General features: G+C 42.0%; 1 protein-coding gene across 11 annotated transcripts in view; it reads left to right on the forward strand.

Moving 5' to 3' along the window:
* LOC124956326 (transcription factor Sox-2-like) overlaps window positions 1-22,713 on the forward strand; it is a 325,693-nt gene that overhangs the window by 113,705 nt on the left and 189,275 nt on the right. The window lies entirely within an intron of this gene.

Below are 22,713 nucleotides of genomic sequence, written 5' to 3' on the forward strand. Positions count from 1 at the left end.
TATATATATATATATATATGTATACATATATATTACATTTCTCCCTCTTTTTTTTTTGTTCTTATTTTTTCCAAAAAGATAAAGCTTCGCAAGTAAACGCCTGCCACCCCACTGTCTCGCATCAGACTCTCTCTCTCGTTTGCCACTCGGCAAAGTTTCGAGCACTTCGATCGGCACATGGCGCGATAGCGGCGTTCCAAAGTTCAGCCTCTCGAGTTCTCGTAATTATCCCTAAACGCAACTACGACCGCATCTGTTCGATTCCAACCCTTTCGCGCTTCTACGCGCGCTCCTACGCGCGAAACGACAAAATACGAAAGAGGGTAGCAAAGAGAGAGAGAGAGAGAGAGAGAGAGAGAGAGAGAGAGAAAGAAAGAGAGGAGGGGAGGGGTGAGGATAGGAAGGAGTTGAGAGGAGAGCCTATGATCGAGTAGAAGAGAGAAGTTCGCGGAGAACCCGCGAAACTGCCGCACATCGAACTTCAACTTCTCGTCGGTTAATCCAACTTTCGGGAACAAGTTAGCCCAGAATCTAGAAGGAAGAAGAGAGAGAGAGAGAGAGAGAGAGAGAGAGAAAGAGAAAGGGAGAGAAAGAGATAGACGTAGAAAGGTAGAGAGAAAGGGAGAGAAAGAGATAGATGTAGAAAGGTAGAGAGGTAGAGGTAGATCGAAAAACAGGAACGTAGTTACCAGGATTTAATTGCAAACTTGCTAGCCACTAAGTTACGAACGAGAGGAAGACTCTACACCGACTAGAAGTTTGAAATAGATTTTCAACTTCTCTAATATCTTCCTCTACGTTTCCCTAGTTCGCTATATTATATTTCTTACTTTCAATTTCAAATATAAGATAAAGATCAACGAACATTTTTCCTTCGTTCGATCGTTCGAAATCAATATTACACTTTTTTATCCGTTACAATGATTACGAACGTTTTGGAATATTATTCGATGAAAATTTTTCCAAAGTCGATATCTTTAATTATTTTAGCTTTCGAGATAATTTAAAGAGTATAGATTAATGGAGAAAGATTTCGAACGAAACTCAAGAAAGTTATAGAGAAAGCTACTATATTTCACGATATGAAGGAGTGACGTAACTAAAGCTACGTAACTCACGTTAGTTGGATTCACGTGTAAGGAGAGCAAACGTTTACGATTGGTAATCAAGCTCGCATAATGCCAGGGCTCATGTGTAGAAGCGAACAAACAGCCTACGGGGAGTTTCACGGGCGCAGCATATGTACAATCTATATGTATCGGTGTATATCGTATAAGGGAGAGAGAGAGAGAGAGAGAGAGAGAGAACGAGCAAGAGCCGGTTGTGCTTAGACGAAGGAAGAGAGAGGAACGACTTTGGCGATCCTTCGTAAAGGGACAAGACCCTTCTCTCTTCGTCTCTTCGTCTCGCGAACGAGCGAGCGCACGTACGTGACGGTGAAACGAAGCGCCAATATTTTGCCAAGCTTATGTTTGCTGCTCGCTTGATGTACTGGCACAGATTGGATTTGAAGTTTATAGAGCGGAAATTCTTCTGGGGCTATGGCCCCTTTAACCAACCAACCAACCAACCAACCAACCCCACCCTCCTCCCTCCCTTTTTCTCTTGCCTCCTGTCCCTGCCTTTGCCCCTCCTCCTCGCCTTCTCCTAACCCTTTTCCTCCTCCTCCTCCTCCACCTCCTTCTACCACCTACCGTACTCTACCTCTCGTGATTCGAAGGTGGTATCGCGTGCCGCGTTTCGGTCTTCAACAAATCATCGATCCAATCATTATTTTAAATTACGTGGAGTTTAATCGTTTCGATACACGATTTTAGTATTCGAACATCGCAATGTCGTCGAGTAGAGGAGAAAAGAAGAATGGGGAGAAAAAAGAGAAAATATGCAACCGGTCGAGTTTCGAATGTACGAAGGTCGAGAGTGGAGGGAGGGAGGGAGGGAGGGAGGTGGTTGGGCCAAGGTAGACACGACGAATTAGAAATGCAGAGCCACGTTCTTCTCTGGTATACTCTCTCTCTCTCTCTCTCTCTCTCTCTCTCTCTCTTTCTCTGGTGTTGGGATATTAAGCTTGAATCTTTAGCTTGATGGATGAAAACAGACTTACGTTATAGTATCCAGTATCCGGCGTTGTCCGTGCTCGTGCATCATCAATAACTTTCTTCCCTCCTTCCCTCTCACCGTTCCGTCATCCTCTCCTAAGCCGTGCTCGAAACGACCGTGAGGTGTTTCGTCGTGCACGATTTGGACTTCGGCAAGGATCTTAAACGCGGTCACGGCTATGTAGGTAGGTATATATTATATATACATATATGTGTATATGTTTGTGTGTGTGTGTATATATATATATATATATGTGTGTGCGCGGTCTCTCTCTCTCTCTCTCTCTCTCTCTCTTTCTCCGCGAGAAGATTTCAAGGTGAGTTCAAGTTTTCGGAGCGAGAAGAATCACCACGTTTGTTCCTCCTCTCCCTCTCTTCCTCCTCTACTTATCCTTATTCTCGACGTCGCTTCTCTAACTCGTCATTTGTCAGGGTACCAGCTTAATGACGGCGAAGCGTCACGATTACGAAATAATAGTACCTGCTGTTAGAGAAAGAGAGAGAGAGAGATAAAGGGAAAGAGAGAGATGGAAGAGAAAAAAGAAAAAGAAGGGAAAGAAGTATGTCTTGTAGCGAGTCAGCGCTATTTCGACCCACACGACTCGACTAATGGTACCCGCGTAATCGTCGTCGTTAACTTCTCGATTCGTTCTGTTATCAATACCATTGATCTATCTAATTTCAAAGATCTTTCTTTCTTTATTCTCTTTCCCTCTCTCTCTCTCTCTCTTTCTCTCTCTCTTTCTCTCTCTCTATCTTTCTCTTTCTGTCTGTCTGTCTCTCTCCTTTTGTTCGATTGAAATTCGATCATTTTATCACAATTCAATCAAAAGATGTCGTGATCATTTTTTCTTTCTTTTTTGTTTTCTTTTTATTTTTTTTTTTTGTCCTTTTTTTATTTTTATATCAATCAATAATCAAAATATTATATTGGTTCAAATTTAATGTATTATAAAAAGGAACAAGAGAGAGAGAGAGAGAGAGAGAGAGAGAGAGAAAGAGAAAGAGAAAGGAAAAAAGTGAAAAAAAAAATCCATAGCCACATGAGAAAGTTCGAATAATATAGATATAGGATTTTCATTCTTTTTATATATGTATATAAATCGCTACGTGCGAATGATTTCGTGAACGGGGCAATGCACTCGACACCGCGGTATAATTACTGGTCGTATGTATCAGACGTGCAATCAAGAATGAATTATCGCGAGACCACGCCTCCTGCCAACGCTCAACCAGGCACAACAATACAGACGCATCACGAACAGCGAGCCGACTGTCGATGATGTGTGCTAATAGTCCCCCGTGGCTTTCGCTCCTAGTATCCAGATCCCGTGACACGTTTTCCTTTTCCTCTCTCTCTCTCTCTCTCTCTCTCTCTCTCTCTCTCTCTCTATTTCTGTCTATCTATCTCTCTGTATCTCTTTCTCCCTCTTTTTTTCTCACCATCTTTCCCTTTCTCCTTTTCATTTCTATTTCTTTCAATCCATGGATACGATATACATGTCTCTCTTCATAGTTCCTTGTAGAAATGTCTTTATTCAAAGATCTTGGCCGAATGAAAAGACAAAAAGTCGTCGAAAGTATCACGAAAGTTAATGCGCTTGGTCGTCTTTAAATGCGTTCCATTCACTAGGATACCACGAAGGAGGAGATCCCTTTTAACACGCAAATTAAACGTTTATTTATATTTTTCAATTAAGGATGAACAAAGCTTATCTAATGAGCATACATAATTTTTCCTTTCTTTTTTGTTGTGCTTTTCTTTTTTCTTTTTTTTTTTTTTTTTTTTTTTCTTTTTTTTTTAACAAACAGCACACCGAACAATTCATCGACTCGTCATTATCTAATTGGGCTATCGTTTTATGTAATTGTGGACGAATTTTTTTTTTTTTTTTTCTTTTTTTTCCCCCTTTTCTTTCACTACAGAGAGATACGTGTCGTAATGTGGCACATGATAAATTCAGTTATGTCAACTCTCGGAAATGTCTCTTCCGGCTTCGACGTATGTACGTATATGTACGTGCCATGGCGTACAATATCCAGATCTCGTTCGACGGATTCTAAAACAATAATCCGTAAAAAAATTATCGGGCAAAGGGGGGGAGGGGAGGGGAGGAAGAGAGAGAAGGACCGAGCTAGAAGACGATAAGTCGGCCAACAATCAACCAACCAACCAACATCTATACGAGAGAAGATTTAGGATCATAACTCATGGTAATAAAACAAATCCCATATGACGAAGTAGCTATCACGATCGAATCTATGAATTTCGATGTGATATTCAAATGATATAGATTATTAAAATACGATAAATAAAACATAATCTATTATACTGAGACATCAAAAAAGGACCCTCGTAGGTAAGTACTTACGATCGATTTGTAAAAAAGAAAAGTAAAGAAAAGAAAAGACAAGAAAAGAGAAAAAAAAAAAAAAGAAGAAGAGGGAAAAAAGGAAAGAAAAAGAAAAGTAGAAACAGATATTCTCATGAGTAAAGAAGAGATTTCTCCAGTCAGACAACCAAACTCCTACGGTCTACGTTCTTCTCCAGCACTTTTTTCCCTTGTCATCTGGAACCGTGCCGGATGACCCAGGCTAGTCTCGACCCATAAAAGCCGAAATAACTCTTGGTCGAATCCTACCCTGTCGTCTCTCTGCCGGACAATATCGTAGTTCGTAGGGTGGTTTCTGGTAAGAGAGAGAAAGAGAGAGAGAGATTGAGAGAGAGAGAGAGAGAGAGAGAGAGAGAACACGAAGATAGAAAAAGAAGGGAGAGATAAGAGTGAACGCGAGAGAAATAGAGAAAACGAGAAAGAGAGAGAGAGAGAGAGAGAAATGGATAAGGGAGGGAAGAGGGAGAGTGGCCCAGTAATAAATTCGCAATTTCCTTATTACGGGTAATGCTCCGGTCGGTGGGTGCGCTCGCATAAATATCCTGGGTTCCGGTGATCCCGTGACTTCCGGTCAGCCGCAATGACTTACGCCGTTCGCATGGAAAGGGTGGCTCTAGAGGGGATGGAAACTAGCCAGCCAGCCAGCCAGCCAGCCAGCCAGCCAGCCAGCCAGCCAGCAAGCAAGCAAGCCAGCTAGCTAGCTAGCTAGCTAGCAGCTAGCCAGCCAGCCAGCCAGCTAGCCAGCGAGGCAACCACCCACACGGCTAACGTTTCGTCCTGCTCGTTCGCAAAAGAGGGCGACGCTCGCGATGGAATTTGTCCCCGACAGTTCCGCCCTCGGATGACCACTGATAAATTTACTAGACTCCTCTCTTTCTTTCCCTCTCTCTCTCTTTCTATCTCTCTTCCGATTCGCGTTGCTTTTCCTAAGGCCCCCAACGTGAATTCTATGGTTATTGCCATCCTCCGCTTTTCTATTCTCTCTCTCTCTCTCTCTCTCTCTCTCTCTCTCTCTATCACTCTCTATCATTATCTGTTCCGGAATTATTCCGGTAACCATGCGAAAAACACGCAGGATGTAAGTATTTGTATTTTTCCGACATATGTCTAACCTATTAGATTTATGCGAAGAGGAAGACATGTGAAAAGCTGCAAGATGCTCTCGCATCATTATTAACACTATCGGAATATATGAAGAGATATTTAATATTTATTTTATTTTATTTTATTCCATTATATTTCATTTCGTTGCTATTGTCATATTTATTAATGTTAAATTATACGAATGGACTTTCCATATTTTCGATTATACTCTCTTCGATTTAAGAAGATATTCTCCTTAATATTTATCTCTTCGGATTTATCATTCACGCATTCCTCTAACAGTCAAGAGGAAAAGTTGTGAAAAGTCGAGTAGCGCGTGAAAAATCTACTTACTTTTTTTCCCCTCTCCACGTTCCCTAACAGCTCACCCTTAACTTCCACTTAAACGGAACAACTTTCAAATACGAGGAATCTCGCTCCATTTGCTCAAGGAATCGATGAACGAAAGCACGATAGTAGTTTCGATCGATCAATGATATCCCCTTCTTTCTGTCTTACCAGAAATATTTTCAATGTTTCAAATCATTCTATGAGTTTTATTAATTCAATTAAGATATATATATATATATATTTAATTTATTCCTTTGTGAATTACTATAACCCTTGGTAACATATTGGCTCGCGATACCCCTTATCATTCCCCCAAACAAATCTTGAAAATCTTGCAGAGTCTAAATAATCCGAAAAAATGATTCTTTCTGAAAAAGAATTATTTCTCTCTCTCTCTCTCTCTCTCTATCTCTCTTTCACTGTCTCTCTCCTGGACACATTAAGCCGATGGATAGGAAGCTGCTTGAGAAGGAAGAAGAGGAGGGAGAGGTGGTGGGTCAGAAAAAATGGGTGTCACGCTCGAATAAAACAAGCAATATCGCGGTGTCCCGGGGCCAAAGGAGATCTCGCCCGTTTTCTCTCTCGTCGTTGTCCTGACAGGGGTTGTCCTACCACGGGGGTCCTCGGGATGTAACGGAGAATCCCGTTGTGTCCCCGAGGTATATTGCTCCCGGATCATCGCGCCTGCATCGCATTACGGGGATGATATCACCCTTTTCGACACGTACGAATCGTACCGAACTTCTACACTTCGTTTCGTCCTTTAACCTTTCCCTCCTTCTTCATCCTCCATCTTACATTTTTTCCACTGTTAAGTCCACTACTATTCCAGGTACTCCTATTATTGCTATTGCTATTTCTAATGTTTTCTACTTTTTCTTCTTCTATTTCTACTTTTTCTTTGGATAAAATGATGACGTACGAATTGAAGGAGCAAAGAAGATGAAGAAGAAGATAAAGAAGACGAGAAAATAAGTCGTGAGATCTTCTTTGGCATAAGTATTACTACGAAGTACGGTCTCCGTTCGATAATAGCTTTATGTCCGTACCATTCTCGTCCTCGTTGTCACGTGGAAAAGGAAGCCAGACACTATCTGAAAAGGCAGTCGACGTTACGTCAAGTTACGTCGGAACACTATTAGTATTCCCGTTGAGAGAAACGATAGAGCGTAGATATATTATGTGCGTCATCCGTAATTTTCGACGCACTAATAATGATAGGACCGATCGCGTATGCAAGTTATGTCAAATACACTCTTTGTTCTTTCGAGAGATATATCGATGAAATCCATCTCCTTTTCCTCCCTCTCCTTCTCCTTCTTGGAAAAAAGAGAGAGAGAGAGAGAGAGAAAGATGCTTAACTTTTTTCCTTTGATCCATATCTATATTCAATAAAAATTATCGAGATCAATAACTCGTAAGTTTTCTGACTTATCAGAAATCCCTTTCAATAGTTTTACTTATTTATTTATTTAATTGTAATATTATTCGATAAAAAGATTTATTGATTCTGATAAATCAACGATAAATAATCGATTTTAAATTCATCATGGTATGATGGAGGAGGATTAGTTGTATCGTTATATCTATCGTAGAATATAGTGGAGCCTAAATAGAGTGATAAACTATTTCCACTTCTGATTTTCCACGTCTATTCGATACTAGAGTTTGTCATTATTAATCGTAACGTTGTAAGCGAGACGATGTTTCGTGAAAGGAGCGACAGAATGGTATGAGCCACGTGGCCAAGTATCGATCGATATCATCCCATCTATATGTGTATACATATGTGTATACATATATATATATATATATATATATATATATATATATATATATATATATATATATATATATACGTCCCGCGGAGCGATAAAGGCTAGCCCTACACAAGGACAATCACGGCTCGCGCGTTACGAGGTATTGATACCTCTTCGGGGATTGCCAGGAAGGAAGGAAGAGGTGCGACGAGAGAGATGAGCTGAGTCGAGGTAGAGATGGTGAACGTGCGCTTCACTGACGGCGGCGCACCGTGGGGAATAAAGGGCCGATCACGCGTGTAACGCGAGGATTATTAATCGCAGAATAATTTGACGCCCCGTCGACAACGCGACGCGCGACCGACGATGAGAAGGAGACTTTGAGAAATACGAGCCTTTACCCAACCCTCTTTTATTTTCCCCAATTTTTCGCTAAACCATCTTACACGTGATCTCATCTTCGACATGGATATTTAAATAAAATAAAGAAAAGTGATGAGTTAAACTATACTTGAATTTTAATTCTCTCTCTCTCTCTTTCTTTCTTTCTTTCTTTCTTTCTTTCTTTCTATTTCCTTCTCTTTCTTTTCCTCTATCCAACATTCTAAAATTCGCAGAAGGCCAGTTCCAAGTTTCCCATTAACGTGTACAGTGAAAGAGTGAGAGGAAAAGAGAGAGAGAGAGAGAGAAAGAGAGAGAACTCCGAAGAGCGGAGCTTTCAAAGGCCTAGTTTTACGGTTAATCCAGTCCACAAGAGTACCGCATACGAAGGGTGAAATTATGACTAAACGAACGACGGCAAGAAATCCTAGAGGCTGAAACGAAAAGCAGAAAGGCCAGAGGGTAAGCAAGCGAGAAGCTTATGTTTAATGGAGGTCTCGCATCGTCTACTCATTCTACTTCTCCTTCGTCACGTCTTCGCGACGACGACGACGACGACGACGACGACGACGACGACGACGACGACGACAACGACGACGAGTTGGCGGCGACAGTGGTAGTATTCGTATTGGCACTAGTAACTCTAGTGTTCATGTTAGTGTTGGTAATGGCAATGGTGGTGGAAGTCGTGGCGGAGGTGGCCGAGGACACGTCATTTATCTTTCACCCTTTCCAGCTCGGTCCACGTCCTCTCTTTCTTTCTGTCTCTCTCTCTTTCTCTCTTTCTTTCTTTCTTTCTTTCTTTCTTTCTTTCTCTTCAGCTATCGTCTCCTCCTGCCTCTTCGACCGACGGCAACGGCACTCCGTGTGGCGCCATCTTGGGCACTCCCACTCTCTCTCCTTCCCTTCGGCTCTCTTTCACTCCCACGACGACGTCGTCTATACGTAAGGTTCCCTCTTGTACCTCCTCGTTCGGTCTCTCTCTCTCTCTCTCTCTCTCTCTCTCTTTCTCTCTCTCTCTCTCTCCCCCTCGTACGCGCACGTGCTGGATAGAACGAACGCCACTCCCCTCCACTTCCCTTTACTTCCCTTCGCTCTTTCCTTCGGTCGTTCCTTCGCCCGTTCTCCTTCGGCCGCTCCGTCCCTCTGTTTCTCTTTGTTTCTCTCATTTTCCGCCTATCCGCCTCTCTCTCCCTTCCCAACGGGTCTCTTCCTATCCGCCCACTCTCCCTCCCACTTTCCTTTTCTCCTCCGACATTCCTTCTCCGCTTAGTTGCGTGCTTGGAATAGTTGGCAATTATTCTACACAGATCCGATCTACCATTCTCTCTCTCTCTCTCTCTCTCTTTACGTACATATATATATATATATATATATATATATATATATATATATTTCTCTAGAGCTTGCTACGAGAACAGCAACGAGATAGAACGGAAAACGAAAGACGAGAGGACGAGGGAAAAGGAGAGGCGTTGCCGTCAGAAACACTCGATGAATATTCATTGATGCCGCTTTGCCGTTGCCCTTCCGTTTTGTTGCATTCAATTGCCGCCGATATCGAGCCACGATAAAGATACCTTCTACTCGCTCCAGCTACGTATAAACGTCTTTATCTCAACGCCTCCTCCTCCTCCTCCTCCTCCTCCTCCTCCTCCTCCTCCTCCTGCTCTTCTTCTTCTTCTTCTTCCTTTTCCTCCTCCTCTTTCTCTCTTCCTTTTGCCTCCTACTCCTTCATCCTCTCTCATCCTCGTCTTACTCCCTCCGCCGATACCACTACTCCGTCTTCGATGCGAAATCGATCCGCGAAAACCTGGTTACAATGGCGCGCGTCACGACTTCCGGGAAAATAATTTTATCCACGCAATCCTCATCGCGCGCGCGCGCGCGCGCGATCTTTCTCCTCTTCTTTCCGATCTCCTCCCAAGCTGTCTATGGTATTACCTGTTGAAACCATTTTTACAACGATTCCCTTCCACATTCTTCGATCTTAATATAATGAATGCTTTACAATGTAAGATCTTCGATCTTACGACAACGTTATTTTGTATAATAATTTCTGTTTTGAAACTTTCCATTGGATTTCACGTTGAAATTCGAGAAAAATTTGAGAATATAGTTTTACTCCCTCAACACTTATCCCCGCTAATTAAATTTTTTTTTTTTTTTTTTTTTTTTTTTTTTTTTTTTTTTTTTTTTTTTTTTTTTTTTTTTTTTTTTTTAATACTAATTACGCGAGACAACTTCATCATCATAATCGACGGCAACTTGAACATCTCAAAAAGTCAGACGATGCGTCCTTGACACTGCGAGCAATTTTGCGCCATCAATTTTCCTTTTTTTTTTTTCTTTTTCTTTTTTTCTTCTTTTTTCTTCTTTTTTTTTTTTTTTTTTAATCAGCCTACGAACAGGAAGTTAGCGTTAATTACGAGCGCTCGGGTACAGAGAGAAAGAGAAATAGAGAGAGGGAGAGGGAGAGGGAGGGAGGGAGAGAGAGAGAGCAACGAATTTCGAATTACCCGTGGATAGGCTTTGTTCCGTGCATTGCCATTGTGGTGCCCTCCCCTATCCATCCCAAATGCCACCACCGCCAACGCTTTCGGTCGCCATCGACGATGACTTTAAAACCATCCGGCAGCCGGCAAACGCGACGCAAACGAACTTTCGAAATCCATTGTCGTTTGCAACGACGTACCGCCAGATTTTAATCGCGAATACGCCACCACCCCTTGACACCCCTTGACACCCAGCTATCTCCTCTTCCACCCTTCAAAATCTGACGCATTACTATGGATGCTTTTAATGACGATGAACGCTGGGGAAATCATTACTCTGTTGTTACCTGAAAAATATTTTCAAATATCAATTTTCCGAATTTTTACGATTAATTTATTCTACATTTATAATAAATTAAATCGACACGTTTAACAAATATTCCGTATAATTTCAATATAGCTCTGTTTAAGAATTCCCGTAACTATCATGAAACATTTACCTTCTTACTAGAGTTTGAATTCGAAACTTCTCAACGTTTTAGACATCTGATCGACGACGTAAGAGGATAGACGGAATTCTATTTTCTCTACTCGTGACTCTCGTCGATTCGAAGTTCAGGAGAGTTCGTACTTGTCTGTCGACGTAGGAAAATAGACGGTATCCGGTAGCAATGGCGTATACGTTGAGTATACGCTGTGCCGTTTAGTTTCCGCGGCTCGCAACGAGACTTCGAAGTCCAGGCACGTAGCCTAGGGGCTCTCTACCCTCCTCTTCCTTCTCCTCCTCCAGCTCTCTCCCCCTCTCTCTCTCTCTCTCTCTCTCTCTCTCTCTCTCTCTCTCTCTCTCTCTTACTCTCGTGGAATATTAGCCGGTAGCGAGTTGGAGCCGATGTCGGACCGAGCTTGCGAAGGACGGACGTGCATACTGTATTAAGCCCCCAGGGACTTTGCTAGCGTGCTTACGAGCGCGCACACGCAAACGCAGACACTCACATACGCTCGCTCACATACACAGACACACACACACACGCACATATATATATATATATACACACACACATATATAGGTTCGTTCGTTATGGCAATGGTGGTCTGGATCGGGTCTAGCTCGGTCCTATCGCTGCCATGCACGATGGATGGTGCACCACGATGGTGTGCCACGATGCCAGTCCTGCTACCGACCGACTGCCATGCGATGTATGCACGTGCAACGTGCAAAGCCGGGAGTCTCGACGCAACACGACGAGATGGAACGTCTACGAAGGGGGTTGGCGCCCCCCTTTAGCACTATATATCGGCGCATGCTGCGCAAATACTCCTGTATTCATGAATCCTGCTACTCACCCACGGGGTATGTACGGTCGGTCCAGTACAGGGCACCCACCCCTTTGCTGCCCTCTTTGCCCTCTCTCTCTCTCTCTCTCTCTCTCTCTCTCTCTCTCTCTCTCTCTCTCTCTCTCTCTCTCTCGCTCTCCTACTCTTTTCTTTTCTTTCTTTTCTATTATTTTTTTTCTGCTTGCTCCCTTCTTTACTTACTTCTTCTTTCTCGGTAAACTTCTTCGTCTTTTAAATAATCTAATAAAAGTAAGCGACCGAGAAAGCTTGGAAAAGTATGTTTAGCTCGTAATAAAGATTAGAGTTCCTTCGAAGGGTGGAAAAAGAGAGAGAAAGAGAGAGAGAGAGAGAGAGAGAGAGAGAGAACGCACGAGTCGATAAGTGATTAAAATTCGTTCTACCCACCCTCTTTCCAACTCAATCCACCCCGTCTCTTTGATTTCCTCGATCTGAGTACAACTTTTGCGCGATCGAAACTTTCTTTCTGGCTGAGCCATCAGATTTTTATCGACGATTGCCGGCTGGTGCGAGGTCATTAGGAAACTGAAAAAAAGTTGTTCGGTGAAAACTGAAAAAGGAGGGAGGGAGAGAGAGAGAGAGAGAGAGAGAGAGAGAGATAAAGAAGGAGGGGAAAGGGAACGAGATAGAGATAGTATATATAGCTACGACGTAGCTGCTACGTATATAAAGAAGGAAAGATGGAGATAGAAATAGACATGCAGAATTGTCGCGTCGAGAATCGTCGGTGAGGCCAAACGAACGGACGGAGAGGAAGAGGCGAGAAGGGTTCGAGGGAGAAGAAACGAGATGCCTCCGACGAGCGAGGACGAGTGAGCTCGTCGGGCGGCAATTAGGCAAATGAATAATTTCCAGTGAATTAAGCGAGGCTCGCCCGGCGAAAAAGGCGATAATGCGAAAAGCGAGAGGTAACTGGAGCAACGGATAGAGACTCGTCGAAAGAGGGAAGGAAGGAGGGAGGGAGGGAGGGAGGGAGGATGGAGGCTGGAGGTAAAGGCAAGGGTGAGAAAGAGAAAAAGAGAAAGAGAGAAAGAGAGAAAGAGAAAGAGAGAGAGCAACTTGGCGAAACTATCGTGCGAAGGAGCGACAAGGAGAAATCGTACGAGCCGAAGGGTGAGATTATCGTACGTACGTGTGAGTATACTTTTGTATGTATTAGTATCCGTATTTGTAGGTACGTGTATGCGCGCGCAGTAACGGAAAACGTAGCGAGAGCGAAAGAGAGAGATAGAGAGAGAGAGAGAGAAAGAGAGAGAGAGAGAGAGAGAGAGAGAGAAAGTCTACCTCTTCGGCAGAGATGCAGTGCCGCAATCAAACGTCAATCCCAGGCGAGTAATTCTCAAGTAATTTGTTTCCCCCGTCGCCGGTAAAAATATTTCTTCCTTCTCCGCTCGCATACTTCGCTTCTACCTCTTCGCACTTTCACGCCTTATTTTCGATGCCATTCGGAAAATGAACCGCTTTTGGCCGGTATACGCGTCATGTACGACGTGAAACGAATACCGAAAGAGAAGAAGAAAAGAAGAAAAAGAGTATGAGAGAGAGAGAGAGAGAGAGAGAGAGAGAAATCGACAAAATTTTGTTGTTATACGCGTCGTCTACTCGTTCTTTTCAACTTCTTCATCTCATCTCTTTCTCTCTTCTTCTTCTTCTCAGGACAGATAAGATTATGCATTATCTATCTTGAGACTCTCTTTCTCTCTCTCTCTCTCTCTCTCTTTTTTTATTACGATATTCATATAAGAAATTGTTTTCAATCGATTTCACAATATTTCTGATCGATTTTTCAAAACAACTTCCTCGCCCAATGTAATATCGTTCGTGCTATTTCGTTTAAATAATTCTTTTACAGATGCGTAACTCATCAAGTTTTAACGTAAACTCGAAAAGAAATAAATCTCATCGATGTAACTAGTCCGTCGTTAATTGGTCGAGATAGCGAAAGATTACGTCGTTAAAGCGGGGTGGATGGAAGTAAGAGAAATGCGACTTTAAATAACTGCTCCTCCGAGGGCTCCTTTTTTTTCCCTTCCTTTCTTTCTTTTTTTTCTTTTTTCCTCTTTTTTTTTTTCATTTCCTCTCTCACTCCAGTCTCACCGAGTGACAGAAGCAATTCCGCAGGAAATATGTAAAGCAAAGCAGCGACGATTTGCTTTCCCTCCTCTTCTTTCCATCCTCTTCCTCCCCCGCCCCCTTCTCGCTCCCTTCTTCCTTTTTCCTTTTCTCTTTCTTTCTTTCTTTTTCTTTTTCTTTCTTTTCTCTTTTTTTTTCCCCCTCTCGCTCGTCGCACGGAATATATCTCGGGGATCCCTTCGGGCTCTGACTTATATCCACGTTGGATTTACGCGCGATATATTTGTTTTAAAGTCCTTGGATTCTCGTATTCTGTACCCATTTCCCTTCCTTCTACGACGATGACGACGACGACGACGGCGACGACGACGACGACGACGACGACGACAACGACAACGGCATGTCGTCGTTTTCGTTCTCCACCTACTCCATAAGCCGCGCGACTTCCAGCACTCTCTCTCTCTCTCTCTCTCTCTCTCTTGCTCTCCCTCTGTCTCTCTTTCTCTCTGTCGTCTCTCTTTCTCATTCTTTCTCTTCTCCCTCTCAGCTACGAGTCTCCTCCTCCTCCGCGTATTCGCAGGCTCATGTATTTATGAGGGCGGGAGGACAGAAAAGGGGGCGGAGGGAGGACGTGTATGGGAGTTATGGCCCGAATAAGTGCTCTCGACCTCGAACAGGGGTTCTCAACGGTTAGCCCGTTGCCGTCAGTGTCTGAGAAAGAGAATGAAAAAAAAAAAAAAAAAAAAAAAAAAGAAAAGGAAAAGGAAAAGAAACCAAAAAAGAAGCAAGCAAGCAAGCAAGCAAGCAAGAAAGAAAGAAAGAAAGAAAGAAAGAAATAATAAATAAAGAGGTGAAAAGGAAAGAAGGACGAGGATAGAACGTTTTTCTTTAAGTATAGTTCGGTCGCGCTTGAGGGTAGGAAAGGGAAATAAAAAGAAAAAAAAGAGAGAAAAAAAGGAAAAAAAGAAAAGGAAAAAGGAAGGAAAGAAAGGAAAAAAGAAGAGGAAGAAGGAGAGTGGTGGTGGGTAGGGAGGGGGGGACGGCAGGGAGGAAAAAGATTTTAATCGAATTAAAATTCTTCCGGTGCGTTCTCCCTTTCTTTCTCTCTCTTTCTCTTTCTTTATCCGACTTCTCGCGCGGAGAGACAACAAACAATGAGTAAAAATAACTAGAGGGTTGAGAAAATACACACCAAAGAAGAAACAAAGTTTCTATAAAGGAGGAGGAGGAGGAGGAGGAGGAGGAGGAGGAGGAGGAGGAGAAGGTGGGTGTGGGTGGAGTATGGGATGAGGGAGGGAAAAGAAACTTTTTCCAGGTCGAGCGCGTTTGCTCACGAAGCCGATCAACGAGCGAGTCGATATCGTAAGAGAATCTCTCGAAGCGTGTTTTCTCGGAACGTTTCGCGTTCGCTTATGCGAAAGAAGCAGAGAGCTTACTCGTCACGGGAGATTGCTGGCGGCGGGTGTTTAACTCGCGACGAAGTCCTTCGAGGAGTTTGCAAATGGCTCCGGACGATTGGAGCGCGACTTCCTCGAGTTTGGACCAGGAACGACGTCGTGAGATGGCTGTGCGAAGGAGAGTAAAAGAGAAGGAGAGAGAGAGAGAGAAAGAGAGAGAGAGAGAGAGAGAGAGAGAGAAAGAGTAAGAAAGAGAGGAAACCTGGTAGAAAAGGAAACGACGAAGAGAACCGAGAGGGAAGAGAGAACTGTCGGCAACATTATCGTGTTTTAATTTAACTTGCAGCTGCACTTTAATTAGACTTTGCCTGAATGAGGAGACGACGCTCGTTGGGCAAAGCGAATAAGGACTGGCAAGTAAGTTGGAGACGAAGAGAACGAAGTCTATTGCTTTTCTCTCTTTCTCTCTCTCTCTCTCTCTCTCTCTCTCTCTCTCTCATACACACACACACACATACACTCTCACACTCTTTCTCCATCCTCCTCTCTTTATCCTTATCTGCCTTTCCGTCTATGGTTGGACAGAGAATCGGTTGGAAGAAAGAGAAAAAGAGAAAGATGGCAGACACGAAGGAAGAGTAAGGAGAGAGAGAAAGAGAGAGAGAATGAGAAACATAGAATTAGAAGAAGAAGAGAGAGAGAAAGAGAAAAATAGGTAGAACGAAGAGAGAAATAATTGGCCAGCACTCACAATGCCTCCTTTGACGGTACTTCATCTTTCTCCGTTCTTCGACTTCTCTCTCTCTCTCTCTCTCTCTCTTTCTCTTTTTCTTTCTCTCTTTCGAGCTATAGAGAAACATACTGGCATATGCGTTGGCATATTTTAGACAGGAATACCGGTGAATATGACGTACCTTCCTCCCATTTTCACCTTTCCGTTCTCATCCTTTCTATTTTTCTGACACTTTCATTAATATTTCGACTCCGAGTTGAAGGGGGTAGGAAACGGGAGAAATGTATGAGTCAATAAAATATCCAAAGGTTTCACTTTTTACGCGTTATCACAATTATTAATTAATTAATTTATTTGATAAACGAACGTTTTTTTATCGAATAATTAATTAATTGCCATTTTTACAATTATTTATAAGATTATACTTATACTCTCTTATATTCAAAAATTAATTATACGTATCTATGTAATAACATTTTCGAATGTTATTTTCTTGAAAGTTATACCGATCTATTCGAGATATTATCGTCGTTTAATGTACATGAAAACTTTGGAAGAAGCCGTAGTTATAGCTTTTCTGCACCTATCGTGCCGGTGAGCTTAGCGCCGTTATAATTACAACAATGTCTATCGGGTCTTCCTATGGTGACGATCGAGATAATCGAAACAATCGAGATCAAAGAGAACTACGAAGACTTATTCTGTCTACGTGAAATCACTTTGCGTTGTGCAGGGATTACCAAAGGTAGAGTCTGGAATCGAACTCGTCGGGCTTCGTACAGAGTTACTCCAAAGCGAGAAATCGAAAGCGGTCGTGTTTCGCTTGCAACCTTTCTAGCGTCAAATACTTACTATGGTTTATTTTACGATACACAATTCGATGCGCAAGAGATACTTCGGACTTGTCACATCTACTTTTTCTTCATACGTTCAAAATTATTATAATCTCTAAAATGATAACGTTCGATCGAAATTCGTTGAAAATTGATCTATATATTTTCTTTATATTTTTATTGTTTTTATTTATTTTTTTTTCTTTTTTTTTTCTTCTTTTCTTTTGAATCGTCTCTAATTACTAAACATTTCGAACATGTTCGTATTATTATTATTATTATTGTTATTGTTGTTGTTGTTGTTGTTGCTGTTGTTGTTGTTGTTGTTGTTGTTGTTGTTGTTATTGTTATTGTTGTTGTTGTTGTTGTTGTTGTTGTTGTTGTTGTTGTTGTTGTTGTTGTTGTTGTTGTTGTTGTTGTTGTTGTTGTTGTTGTTGTTGTTGTGTTGTTGTGTTGTTGTTATTATTATTAGCCGATAATCATGAACATCGGGAAAGGTAACGAGGATACAAAGGATACCGTAATATAAGAAAAGCAAAAGGAGAAAAGAAAAGGAAGGGAATCTCGATCGTTGAAAGTCGTAGGCGTTCGACGTCCGGTGAAAGAAAAATCGTAAAGAGAAACGAAAGGACGATGGCTTTGGCGGGGACGGAAGGGTGCGTTGGAATCGAGAGCATTGTGGTCGGAGATAGAGATGGTTATCGGGACGCGCCACGTTGTAATTGCCAGGAACTGCGGGGGGAAATTAAAGCTGCCCCGGTCTTCCGGCACCCCCATTGTCGAAGCTCGCGGCTCCGTTCCCGGTAGCGTCCTATTTATCAGAAACGAGCCAATGGCTGGCTTCGCTCGACAGGTTCCGTGTCACTGTGTCACCGGCATCGAAATGCCTATTCTATCTCCTTTCTCTTCTTCGCGTCGAGATCGTTACGCGTACTTCCGCCCATTTGTTTTCTATTTCGAGTTTTCTTTTTTTCCTCCTCTTTTTTTTTCTTTTTTTTATTTTTTTATTTTCTACGAGCTTCGACTAAACGCCAAGAAAATTACGTTCACGTGTATTATTATTATTATCATCATCATTATTATCATTATTATTATTATATCTTCCCATTAAGACTTTTCTATGCTCTTTAGGAAGTGAAAGTCGAAGTCGATTACAAAACGTAACTCGCGAAAGGTTTTGGCGCCGAGCGGCCGCTTTAATCTCGATCCGTTGAGATCGTTGATCGATTTGTCCGTGACAGTCGCAAAATATAGTGTTGATTTCTGCGTTCCGTGTCGGCAAACTCGGGAACATGATCGATGATTACGATCGATAAAAGACAAGCTTTTTTTCCTCCTGTCTAGTTCTGGAAATAATAAAATTAAAAGGCAATAGAGCTTGTTCGTGATATTTACCGCATTGAATGAATTATAGTAAGAACTATAACGACAAATTTAAGACAGTTCTTATCCGATAAAAAAAAAAGAAAAAAAAAAAAAAAAAAAAAAAAAAAAAAGAAAAAAAAAGAAAAAAAGAAAAACAGAAAAAAAAGGAAGAAGAAAAAAAAACTTGATATTTTCTGACGTTCGTCGAATATTAATTTTTATAAACGCATCGAAACATTGATAACAAACTACAAACATATCCAAACTGTAATCGCTATGTGAGCGAGAGAAAGAGAGAGATGGAAGGTGAGGAGGAAAAGAGGGGAATGATAGACAGAAAGGGGATGGGTGACGTACATTAATCAAGCGTTATGATACGCGTCCTTAACCCTTCACCGCCCTTGCGTCTCCATCTCTTTCGTCGTGCCGCGACGAACGACGACGAGCGACACAGGACTGCAAAAGCGAATTCATGACCATGGCTATGGGTACGACAAAGAGGGTGCTTCCAACGAGTCACTCATCTCGTTCATTCCTCTCTTCGATCATCGCATATATATTCGTTGCTTCTTCAACGTTCAATCTGACTTGGTATGACCCGTTGGAATTCTTTTTTTTCTTTCTTCTTATTTCTTTTCTCTTTTTTTCTCTCTTCTTTCTTGTTTTTTTTTTTTCTTTTTTTTTTTTTTTTTTTCATTAATCAGTTCGACGAACATCAAATAAAAATCGATAATATCAAATCGTACGTTTATTAATTCCTCATTGGGATTACTCTCGACATACGATAGTATTGCGATTTAAAAAAAAAAAAAAAACATTTATGAGTATCATGAGTGTTATATCGACCAAGCGAATAAAATGGATAAAAGAGTGAATTTAATAAATGTGCAATTAACAAAGGCAATAAAAAAGGTAACGGCTAACTCTTAAGAATAGGTTAGAAGCGACGAAGCGACGAGAGAATTTCCGTGTTTCCCGTCTCGAATCATTATTCCACCTTCATGAACGCACCGTATAAGCTATCGTCTTCCACGCTCGCGCGCAGCACCGTTTTCAATTTTCTCCTCGTAAACCTTCCTGTTGCCTCCTTCACGGTATACTCTCGTATTACTTGTACGTATTACGTAGAAGACACATACATACGTACGTGCTTATACAACGTATGGATATATATCTATACGAACACGTGAGGTACTACGCGCCGAGCGAGTTTCTCTCGCGCGAGAAGCGCTCGAGACTCGCAACGTTCCTACACCTACGCTTCGACGTTGCTACGTGTTTCTCCCTCTCTCTCTGTCTGTCTGTCTGTCTGTCTGTCTGTCTATCTATCTATCTATCTCTCTCTCTCTCTCTCCTTTTACTCATACTCCCTATCTCAATGTTCTGTATGCGAACGCGCGCGCGCGCGCATGAACGCACATACAGACGAACTGGTTGCGGATAATTCAGGCAATCAGCGTAATGTTGCGGCGGTGAGGACCCTCCAGCCTTCGCTACGTATATAATACGAGAAGCTACCTACCCAGACCAACCGACAGAGCGAGAGAACTACAGAGAGAGCAAGAGAGAGAATAAGAGAGAGCAAGAGAGAGAGAGAGAGAGAGAGAGAGAGTAACAGTGATGGTTCAGCGGGTGGAGGAAAGCCGGAGGACGGTTGGATCTCTCGTTCTCTGTAGAGGTATACGTACCTGCGAGAGCAACGACTATGTACGCGCACCCCGGCTATTTCACTCACTACATACATATCTATGTGTATATATATATATATATGTATGTATATATATATACTTTCTACATATGTACTATACGACCGCCTACGTGGTCTAGGTAATAGCTACGCATGCCTCCATAGATACACCTTCGTGTATCTATACTGGGTGTCCGTGTGCCGTGGATGTTGCGTTCGAGCGTGTAGCATTTGGTGAATCGACCAACCGGCCGACCCCACTTCGCCTCTCTTCATCCTATCTCACCTACCGCGACTATGTCTGATAAATTCCAGGAGAGCTTGAATAAATTGGGAACGCGGCTTCGAATAGTTCTCCTCGTTAGTCTGTCTCTCGGACATCTATACATACGACTGCATTCGATTTCATAACTGTTATTACTTTTTTCTTATTATTCTCTCTTTCTTTTCTCTTTTTTCTTTTCTCTTTTCTCTTTTCTTTTTCTTTTCTTCAGTACGTGATCTCTATAAGCATTGAATATATTTATTTCTGTTCGCAAATTTTTTAATCGTCATATTATGGATATTAACGATCTCAAAATTTCTTCACTTATGATTCTTAATACTCGCAATTTTAAAGGACTTGGTATCTCATCTCGAATGGAAAAAGTTTCTTGTTTCATTTATTTATTTTTCTTTTTTTCTTTTATTTATTTTAAAGAATTAATCGCAAATTAGATGAACCATTCACGTTTATCCGATATTAAATCGTTAACGACGAGAAATTCATCGTCAAATGCTAATGATACTTTTGTATTTTTTAATAGGCCGTAGTTCGAATTAAATTGTTTGTTTGAAAATGTAAAAATACGAAATGGTAGCAATACGACACCCTGTATAAGTACCAAACGTATAACGTTATAGCATCCATCCCCGCATCGGGGTGGCTTCGAATCGTCGAGAGGGTGGACCAAGTGTAGGCCCCCGGAGTGACAATGCGTCGAGTACTCTCGAAATATTCCAGCACACGATGCACTCTCCCTCTCTTTTGCCTTCCCTCCCTCCTTCCTGCATTCACTCTCCCTCTCTCTTTCTCTCTCTCTCTCTCTCTCTCTCTCTCTCTCCTCGTCTCTCCTAATCGATGTGTTTCTGACGCATTCGCCCGCACTCTCGGTCTCTGTCGGCCATTGCTCGATGATTATTTGCCATTTTGATGCCGAATACTCGGCCTACCAGCCGAGAGGATGGAAATATATTTCACAGGGGATCTTTTATTTTTATCCGGAAATGGAAATTTTTCACGATTAATCGGGTAACCGTCATTAAAACGATACTGTAGTATAATATACATATATCGATTTATTCATTTGTCCTGTCGATTTTAATATCGACGAAAAACGATCAGATCTTTAAGAAAAATTATTAATTATTTAAATAACGAGATCATGGCAAATGCCGATTCTACGATTTCACCGGAATAAAATTAGAGATAGGATAGTTGATGGGATATGTTACTTAGTTACGTTGAAAAAAAAAAAAAAAAGGAAAAAAAAAAGAAAAAATAAAAAAAATTAATCCGATTCATTTTACCCCCTCTACCAATAGACATTATCTTCTCGTAAGAAGTATAAAAGAATAGTCCATCTCTTATATAGTCCATCTCTTCTTGCCTTTGCTAATTTACTCGAGCGAGATGAGGAAAGAAAGGTTACGAGATTGATAGAGAAAGGACGAGGTAGGTAGTAATAGTCCGATAGGAAGAAAAGTTTGTGCAGAGATGACGACGATGGTCCTTCTACCAGATTTCTCCTCCAGACTCCTTCTCCAGAGTCCTCTTCGAAGTCCCGTCCTCGCAGAAGCGGGTTTCGAGCTATCTCTTCTCTCTCTCTCTCTCTCTCCCTTCGCCCAGTTGGGATTTCTTCGTGGACGAAGAGAGAGAGAGAGAGAGAGAGAGAGAGAGATCAGAGGGGGACGACGGGGAGATGGGGGCCAGACGGTCGCTTTCAAAAGACTCAAAATTACTTTCTGGATAAGCTGGATTAGGGCTCGCTCCTCTCGCGCCGAAGATTAGAGCGGGCGACACTCGCGGGCTCCCGTTCTCGCGATTTGCTCCCCTCTGCTAGTCCCTTTTCCTGTCTCTCTCTCTCTCTCTCTTTTTCTCTCCTCTTTTTTCTTTTTTTTTTTTTTGCCTTTTTTCTCTCATCTCTTTTTTCTTTTTTGTTTACTTCACTACGTTTTCCTTATTCTCTTATCACCAGCGAAAAACTCGACGGCTATTTCTTTGAACGAAATTGCTCTGAGGTTCCACTTGATATCGTTAAAACTATTCTCTTTCTATCTCTCTTTTTCTATCTATCTATTTATTTATCTATCTATCTATCTATTTCTCTCTCTCTCTCTCGAATAAGTTTGGCCGATTCCTTCAACGAAATTAAAGATAATCCATTAGACGTTTCTTATTTTCCTTAGGATTTCTCTTTTCAAGCACATCTCCGTCCCTTCTCTATCCATCGAGAGATTCGTAGATTCCTTTTCGGAAAATCTGGCACGCGGAATCCGAATTCGAAATCGCATTGGTAGGCAGAGCGTAGAGCGAACTTTAAGAGGGTTGCTTTTGTCGAGGCGTTCGCTACCCTTTAAAGCACCTTCTCTTCTCGCTCCATCGACTTGCTCTCTCTCTCTCTCTCTCTTTTTTCTTTCTTTCTCTCTCACTCACTCTCCGTTTGCAACC

Source organism: Vespa velutina, chromosome 1 (genome assembly GCF_912470025.1).
Source record: "Vespa velutina chromosome 1, iVesVel2.1, whole genome shotgun sequence".
Lineage (NCBI taxonomy): Eukaryota > Metazoa > Arthropoda > Insecta > Hymenoptera > Vespidae > Vespa > Vespa velutina.